Raw genomic sequence first — 9836 nt, 5'->3', positions numbered from 1 at the left:
GTTCTTTGGGTTCGTCGAGCTAGGCCGTGAGATCGTAGAGTGTGTGAGCTAGGGAGGGGTAGAGATCTTTGTGCGCACCGCAGTGTTCGAACCTCAAGGGTTTTGCCGGAACCCAAAATCCAACAACGACGGCGTGGTGACGGTGATAGTGAAGTGATCCACGCAGGGCTTCGCCTAAGCACTACGTGAATATGACCGGAGGCATAAACTATGGAGGGGGGCGCCGCACACGGCTAACAATTGTTGGTGTGTGTTCTAGCGGTTCCCCCCCTTGATATATAGGTTGGAGGGGTGGAGAGGCTGCCAAGGGGGTGCCCCAAGTAGGAGGAATCCTACTTGGGGTCCTCCCAATTCGGCCTCCCCCTTTCCTATTCCTATTTGGAGTAGGAAGGGAAGATGGGGAAGGGGAAATCCTATTCCCTTTTTTCCTTTCCTCCTTCCCCTTTTCTACTCCAATTTGGCCAGCCCATATGGGAGGGGTGCACCAGACCCTTAGGGGCTGGTCTGTCCCCCTCTTGGCCCATTAAGGCCCATGTAGTTGCCGGGGGGATGCCCGGAACCCCTTCCAGTGACCCGATATGCAGCCAGTACCCCCAGAACACTTTCGGTGTCCGAATATCATCGTCCAATATATGAATCTTTACCTCTCGACCATTTCGAGACTCCTCATCAAGTCCATGATCTCATCCGGGACTCCGAACAACATTCAGTCATCAAATCACATAACTCATATAATACAAAATCGTCATCGAACGTTAAGCGTGCGGACCCTACGGGTTCGAGAACTATGTAGACATGACCGAGACACCTCTCCGGTCAATAACCAATAGCAGAACCTGGATGCTCATATTGGCTCCCACATATTCTACGAAGATCTTTATCGGTCAAACCGTTACGACAACATACGTTATTCCTTTTGTCATCGGTATGTTACTTGCCCGAGATTCGATCGTTGGTATCTCCATACCTAGTTCAATCTCATTACTGGCAAGTCTCTTTACTCATTCCATAATGCATCATCATGCAACTAACTCATTAGTCACATTGCTTGCAAGGCTTATTATGATGTGCATTGCCGAGAGGGCCCAGAGATACCTCTTTGATACTCGGAGTGACAAATCCTAATCTCAATCTATGCCAACCCAACGAACACCTTCGGAGATACCTGTAGAGCATCTTTATAATCACCAAGTTACGTTGTGATGTTTGATAGCACACAAGGTATTCCTCTGGTATCCGGGAGTTGCATAATCTCATAGTCAAAGGAATATGTATAAGTCATGAAGAAAGCAATATCAATAAAACTTAACGATCATTATACTAAGCTAATGGATGGGTCTTGTCCATCACATCATTCTCCTAATGATGTGATCCCGTTAATCAAATGACAACATATGTCTATGGCTAGGAAACTTAACCATCTTTGATCAACGAGCTAGTCTAGTAGAGGCTTACTAGGACACGGTGTTTTGTCTATGTATCCACACATGTATCATGTTTCCAATTAATACAATTCTAGCATGAATAATAAACATTTATCATGATATAAGGAAATATAAATAACAACTTTATTATTGCCTCTAGGGCATATTTCCTTCAGTCTCCCACCTGCACTAGAGTCAATAATCTAGTTCACATCGCCATGTGATTTAACACCAATAGTTCATATCTTTATGTGATTAACACCCATACTTCACATCACCGTGTGACCAACACCCAAAAGGGTTCACTAGAGTCAATAATCTAGTTCACATCGCTATGTGATTAACACCCAAAGAGTGCTAAGGTGTGATCATGTTTTGCTTGTGAGAGAGGTCTAGTCAATGAGTCTGTCACATTTAGATCCATATTTATTTTGCAAATTTCTATGTCAACAATGCTTTGCATGGAGATACTCTAGCTAATTGCTCCCACTTTCAATATGTATCCAGATTGAGACTCAGAGTCATCTGGATCGGTGTAAAAGCTTGCATCGATGTAACTCTTTACGACGAACTCTTTATCACCTCCATAATCAAGAAATATTTCCTTAGTCCTCTAAGGATAATTTTGACCGTTGTCCAGTGATCTACTACGTGATCACTATTGTACCCCCTTGCCAAACTCATGGCAAGGTACACAATAGGTCTGGTACATAGCATGGCATATCGTATAGAACCTATGGCTGAAGCATAGGGGATGACTTCCATTCTCTCTCTATCTTCTGCCGTGGTCGGGCTTTGAGTCTTACTCAGCTTCACACCTTGTAATACAGGCAAGAACCCTTTCTTTGACTGATCCATTTTGAACTTCTTCAAAAACTTTATCAAGGTATGTGCTTTGTGAAATTCCAATTAAGCGTCTTGATCTATCTCTATAGATCTTGATGCCTAATATATAAGCAGCTTCACCGTGGCCTTCCATTGAAAAACTTTTGTTCAAGTATCCTTTTATGCTTTCCAGAAATTCTACATCGTTTACAATCAACAATATGTCATCCACATATAATATTAGAAATGCTACAGAGATCCCACTCACTTTCTTGTAAATACAGGCTCTCCGAAAGTCTGTATAAAACCATATGCTTTGATCACATTATCAAAGCGTATATTCCAACTCCGAGATGCTTGCACCAGTCCATAAATGGATCGCTAGAGCTTGCACACTTTGTTAGCACCTTTAGGATCGACAAAAGCTTTTGGTTGCATCATATACAACTCTTCTTTGAGAAATCCATTAAGGAATGCGGTGTTGACGTCCATTTGCCAGATTTCATAATTATAAAATGCAGCAATGCTGACATGATTCAGACAGACTTAAGCATCGCTACGAGTGAGAAGGTCTCATGAAAGCACAAGTGCTCCCCAGGTGGTTTTGATAATTGATGACAACATATCTCTTGTTGGACTAATACTTTTACCTAGTATATTTCAGATAAGTTCAACAATGGAGTGGCATGGACTAAAGGTTGTGGGAACCTCTTCAAGATGCTAAGGACAAAGGATTGGCTAAAAGCTTCAAGCTTAGGACTCTTCATTTTACACTTTTCGTGATCCAAGATCACATTGAGTCCATAGGAAAAGCCAATACTATCAAGGAGGGATGAGGTGTTGATAATGAGCCTCTTGCTCAAAGTGCTTAATGATATGCTCCAAAATCCTCAGCTACTTTCCCACTTCCACATATGACCTAAACCCAAAGCCAAACTCGGTCATACCGATTCTTTCTATCCGGCGCCACCGAGTTTCACTTGTCATTTGCCACTGCCAAACCCTAGCAATTCGGTCCTACCGATAAGGATCTCGGTCTCACCGAGATGGGCTTGCAAACTCTCTGTTACCTGTTGCAATATCTTCGGTCCCACCGAGATATGCAATCGGTCCCACCGAGTTTGCTTGGCCAACTCTCTGTTTCACTTATTACCCAAATCGGTCCCACCGAGTTTGAGTAATCGGTCAAACCGAGTTTTGGATTTTCCCTAACCCTAGCACATCGGTCTCACCGAGTTGTTCCAGTCGGTCCCACTGAGAATCACTAACGGTCACTAGGTTTACTATTTTGGTCAGACCGAGTTTTCTGATTCGGTCCCACCGAGATTGGTAGATTGTGTGTAACGGTTGGATTTTGTGTGGAGGCTATAAATACCCCTCCACCTCCTCTTCATTCGTGGAGAGAGCCATCAGAACACATACATCATTCCAACTCATATGTTCTGAGAGAGAACCACCTACTCATGTGTTGAGACCAAGATATTCCATTCCTACCATATGAATCTTGATCTCTAGCCTTCCCCAAGTTGCTTTCCACTCAAATCTTCTTTCCACCAGATCCAAATCCTATGAGAGAGAGTTGAGTGTTGGGGAGACTACCATTTGAAGCACAAGAGCAAGGATTTCATCATCAACACACCATTTGTTACTTCTTGGAGAGTGGTGTCTCCTAGATTGGCTAGGTGTCACTTGGGAGCCTCCGACAAGATTGTGGAGTTGAACCAAGGAGTTTGTAAGGGCAAGGAGATCGCCTACTTCGTGAAGATCTACCACTAGTGAGGCAAGTCCTTCGTGGGCGATGGCCATGGTGGGATAGACAAGGTTGCTTCTTCGTGGACCCTTCGTGGGTGGAGCCCTCCGTGGACTCGCACAACCGTTACCCTTCGTGGGTTGAAGTCTCCATCAACGTGGATGTAGGATAGCACCACCTATCCGAACCACGGGAAAAACATCCGTGTCTCCAATTGCGTTTGAACTCTCCAAACCCTTCCCTTTACATTCTTGAAAGTTGCATGCTTTACTTTCCGCTGCCTATACACTCTTTGCATGCTTGCTTGATATGTATTGTGTATGTTAAATTGTGCCCAAACTCCACTTAAACCGAAAAAGCTTAAAAAGTGCAACTTTAGCATTAAGTGTCTAATCACCCCCCTCTAGACACTCCTTCTTCTAGATCCTACAAGTGGTATCAGAGCTTTGGTCTCCATTGCCTTGGTTTAATCACCATTGGAGGAAGATGGATGTGTCTACTTTAGGGAGTCTTAGACATAGAGTGCCTATTCTTGATGGAGAGTACTTTCATGAGTGGAAAAATGAGATGCTTGTAATCTTCAATCAATATCATTTAAACAAGTATATTGCTAGCCCTTGTGCACCTCATATTGATCCTTTGCATCCTACCCTAGATGAAGATATTGACATGATTCGCAATCTCAGAACCATTGAGCTCATCATTAGAGGATTGCCCAAAAATTTGATTGCTAGTTTGCCTACTCTTAATTGTGCCTATACTATATGGAAATTTCTTGAGGAACAATTTCCCGATCATTCCTTTAAAACTTTGGATGAAATTCTCCATAAATCTATTGCCTTGAGTAAGATGAACTCTAGTGATCCTAGTTTTGGTAATTGTCTATTTGAGCTTACCAATCTTAAGCATGCTAAAGGAGATGTTGGAATCATTAGTGATATCATATTCGAAGCTATAAGAATTCATAAAAGTGACCACTTTGATGACCATTTATCTAATGAATTACCCTCTCTAGGAAATGATGAGTCACAAGATCATGATGAACATGGATACTATGATGATGATGATAGTGACTTCGATCTTGATGATGCAATGAGACATTTTGGTCTTACGGCAAATCTTCGGGGATATGCGTCAGGTGGAAAGGAATGGGTTCTTGATAGTGGATGTACTGATCACATGACCGGAGATGAAGAGATGTTCCGTGAGCTTGCTGAAAATGACGGCCCTCGAAAATATGTCACCTTTAGTGATAATTCAAAGGGTAAAGTGGTTGGCCTTGGTAAGGTGGCCATCTCACATGATAGTTCCATTCAAAATGTCATGCTCGTTGAATCTCTCGGCTACAATTTACTTTCAGTATCTAGACTTGCTGATTTTGGTTTGAATGTTCTATTTACTGAGATAGATTGCCAAATTTTTCGTCGAGACAATCATAAAATGGTCTTTACCGGTATGCGTAGAGGTGATCTTTACATTGTCGATTTCTCTAAAAAGGCACAACCTAAAACTTGCTTTATTGCTAAATCCTCAAAAGGTTGGTTGTGGCATAGACGACTAGGTCACGTTGGCATGAGAAACCTTGACAAGCTTATTAAAGGAAATCATATCCTTGGAGTTAACGATGTCATATTTGATAAGGATAGACTTTGCAGTGCTTGTCAAGCAGGTAAACAGGTTGGAGGAAGGCATCCCGTGAAGAACATCATGACCACAAGGAGGCCACTCGAGCTACTTCATATGGATCTTTTTGGTCCCAACGCCTACAAGAGTCTCGGTGGAAATTCTTTTGGTCTAGTTATAGTTGATGATTTTTCAAGATTTACGTGGGTGTTCTTTCTTAATGACAAGTCGCAGGTCCAGAAGATCTTCAAAAACTTCGCTAGGAAAGCCCAAAATCAGTTTGAAGTGAAGATCAAGAAGGTTCGGAGTGACAACGGAACGGAGTTCAAGAACGCAAATGTGGACACCTTTCTTGACGAAGAAGGGATTTCACACGAGTTCTCGGCTACGTACACACCTCAACAAAATGGAGTTGTTGAGAGGAAGAACCGGACGCTCATCGAAATGGCAAGAACGATGCTTGATGAATACAAGACGCTGAAGCACTTTTGGGCAGAAGCGGTTGAGACAGCTTGTCACGCAACAAATCACTTGTATCTTCACAAGCTACTCGGCAAGACGGCATACGAGCTCCTCACCGGTAACAAACCCCAAGTTGGATACTTTCGAGTATTCGGCTCAAAGTGCTACATTCTTGATAAGCATCGTCGTTCAAAGTTTGCTTCTAAATCTCATGAAGGTTTTCTACTTGGTTATGGCTCAAACTCTCACACTTACCGTGTCTACAACAATTTCACCCGAAAGGTTGAAGAGACGGTAGATGTGAAGTTTGATGAATCTAATGGCTCGCAAGTAGAGCAATTGCCAATTGATGTAGGAGACAAAGACCCTTCGGAAGCAATCCAAGACTTGTCCATTGGCAAAATTCGTCCAACGGAGGTGAAGGAGAGTACCTCATCCGTCCAAGTGGAAGCTTCTACTTCACAACAAGGTGAACCAAGAATTGACATGGAAGCATCCACAAGTGGGACACGCCAAGATGAAGAAGACGAGGAAGTACATCAAGACGAACATCAACAACCTCCTTCTCCACGACGACAAGAGAATGACAACTTCAACAATGAAGAAGGACAAGAAGAAGAACAAGATGAAGAAGATGCTCAACGAAGACCCAAGAAAAAACTCTCACGAGTTCGAGCAAGAATTGCCAAAGATCATCCCGTCGAGCAAATTCTCAATGATATACAAACCGGGAGAATCACTCGCTCAAAAACTCGTTTAGCTAACTTTTGTGAAAACTATTCATTCATCTCTAGCATTGAACCTATGAAGGTTGAAGAAGCATTGGAAGATCCGGATTGGATAAACGCTATGCATGAAGAGCTACACAATTTTGAGAGAAACCAAGTTTGGACATTGGTTGAGAAGCCCGACAACAATCACAACATCATTGGTACCAAATGGGTGTTTCGCAACAAGCAAGATGAAGATGGACAAGTGGTTCGCAACAAAGCACGTCTCGTCGCCCAAGGGTACACACAAGTCGAAGGTATGGACTATGGTGAGACATATGCTCCCGTTGCTAGACTTGAGTCCATTCGCATCTTACTTGCCTATGCTAATCACCATAATATCACCTTGTACCAAATGGACATTAAAAGTGCTTTTCTAAATGGTGAAATAGAGGAGGAAGTTTATGTCAAACAACCTCCCGGCTTTGTCAATCCTAAGAAACCTAATCATGTTTACAAACTTCACAAAGCTCTCTATGGTCTTAAACAAGCTCCTAGAGCATGGTATAAATGCTTGACCAAGTTCCTTATTGCAAGTGGTTTTGAAATTGGTAAAATTGATTCTACTCCTTTTACAAAAAGGGTTAATGGAGAACTATTTGTATGCCAAATTTATGTTGATGATATCATATTTGGTTCAACTAACCCTCTCTTTAGTGAAAAGTTTGGAAAGCTAATGTCAGAGAAGTATGAGATGTCTATGATGAGTGAACTCAAATTCTTTCTTGGTTTGCAAATCAAGCAAACTAAGGAAGGTACATTTGTCTCTCAAACGAAGTACACCAAGGACTTATTCAAGAAGTTCAATATGCAAGAGTGCAAAGGTATGTCTACACCCATGCCCACTAGTGGACATAATGATTTGACCAAAGGTGGTGAACCGGTTGATCAAAAGGTTTTTTGTTATATGATTGGTTCATTACTATACCTATGTGCTTCACGTCCCGATATTATGCTAAGTGTTTGCATGTGTGCATGATATCAAGCTGCTCCTAAAGAATGTCATCTTAAGGCTGTGAAAAGGATAGTGAGATACTTAATTCATACACCAAACTTTGGCATTTGGTATCCTAAGAGGTCTTCTTTTGATCTTGTTGGCTATTCCGACTCGGATTATGCCGAAGACAAGCTTGATAGGAAGTCCACTTCGGGTACTTGCCAATTTCTTGGTAGATCTCTTGTGTCTTGGTCCTCCAAGAAACAAAACTCGGTATCCTTATCCACAGCCGAAGCAGAATACATTGCCGCTGGTTCATGTTGTGCTCAATTACTTTGGATGACCCAAACTCTTAAATATTATGGAATTTATGTGAAACATGTTCCACTGCTTTGTGACAATGAAAGTGCTATCAAAATTGGTCATAATCCCGTACAACATTCTCGAACTAAGCATATTGAAGTTCGTCATCATTTCATTCGAGATCATGTTGCTAAGGGTGACATTAATCTTAAGCATGTTCGCACTGACAAGCAATTAGCGGATATATTCACTAAACCACTTGATGAGAAAGTATTTTGCAGGTTAAGAGGAGAATTGAACATTATTGATGCTTCAAACGTGGAGTAGGAACTCCATTGGATACATGCAAGACATGAGCTTATGACTAATCCATGATATATCTCTTATGATGACTATCTTATGTCTTGGATATATTTGTACCTTGCATGTTGTCTAACCCATTTAGGTGCTTGGCTGAAACTAATTCCATGAGATTGCGACTCCCTCACATCTTGAGCAATCTTTACATCACCAAGTCTCTACACAATGGTGGTTGAAGACAAGGAAGCACAAAACCATTCAAACATATCCTTTGACAAATTTTATGCTGAGCTTCATGATTGTCATTTTTTTGGATACACAAGTGCTCTTCCTTGCAAGAACTAACCCATGTAGGTAGATGAACTCAAACTCCAAGTGGTGCTCCAAATGATGGACTACATCAACCTTGAGCACCCACACAAGTTCAACTACATGAGCAAGAACCACTCCACCACCCAAGGTACGTTATTCCATCTTAGAGAAGCTTTACTCCAAGACATGAGTCAAAGCAACTCAACAAGATGTGAATACATCAAGATGCTTAAACGAAAAATGGTAACCCCATTATGAGCTTAAACGATGAGTATGACCTATGATCAAGTGTTCTCACTTGACTCCTAAGTCAATATACTCTAACATAGGTGACTATGTCACCGCCCAACTCTAGATGAAGTTCTGTTGTGTCCTTTTCTGTGTTATTGCATTTGTCTCATGCTTGTTCATTTGTTTCCTCCTCTTTTTCAAAAACAAAAAAAACTTCATCTAGATCCTTCAGTTTCTTCTCTTTTCTTTTTGTTCTGCATTTTCTGCATTCAATTCCTTGCAAATCCTTCAGGTATTTCATTGCAAATCTTTGTGAGATCTTATTTGACTAGTGAGCTGAGCTGACAAGTGTTTTCTCTGTAATGAACTCGGTTTCACCGATCTATAATTTTCGGTCCAACCGAATCCCTTCGGTACCACCGAAACATACCACTCGGTGCCACCGATTTTGCAACAAAAAAAAACAGTTTGTCACATAATCTATATTCTGATCCAGCTCCACTCATTGAATCTTTTCCTCTAAAAGCATCCCAATTTTATCCATTGCTTTATGCTGAGTCTCAAGGACCAAACCTTTTGGACGGATTCCAGAAGACCCTTCTTGGAAATTGATGTCAAAGGGGGAGAGAGAGATCACATCAAAGCTTATCTTCGGGGAGAGAGAGATCACATCAAAGCACTAAAGGGGGGAGAGAAAGTCTCAAGGATCCCAGATGTCCCAGATAATGTATTAAGGGGGAGAAAGAGATCTCTAGGGGGAGAGACAATACTCAAGGATCCCAGATGCTTGATGTTCAAGAGGAGAGATGTCACAAGTCTTTTTAGGGGGAAAGACATGTTCATTTGTTTCTTTCAGCTCTGACTTTCTATTCCCTATCTTCTCCCAATATCCCATATAA

Source organism: Triticum urartu, chromosome 5A, assembly GCF_056163025.1.
Source record: "Triticum urartu cultivar PI428250 chromosome 5A, HENAU_Tu73, whole genome shotgun sequence".
NCBI classification, from domain to species: domain Eukaryota; kingdom Viridiplantae; phylum Streptophyta; class Magnoliopsida; order Poales; family Poaceae; genus Triticum; species Triticum urartu.
The sequence above is the reverse complement of the archived record's forward strand: the minus strand, read 5'-3'. Positions refer to the sequence as shown.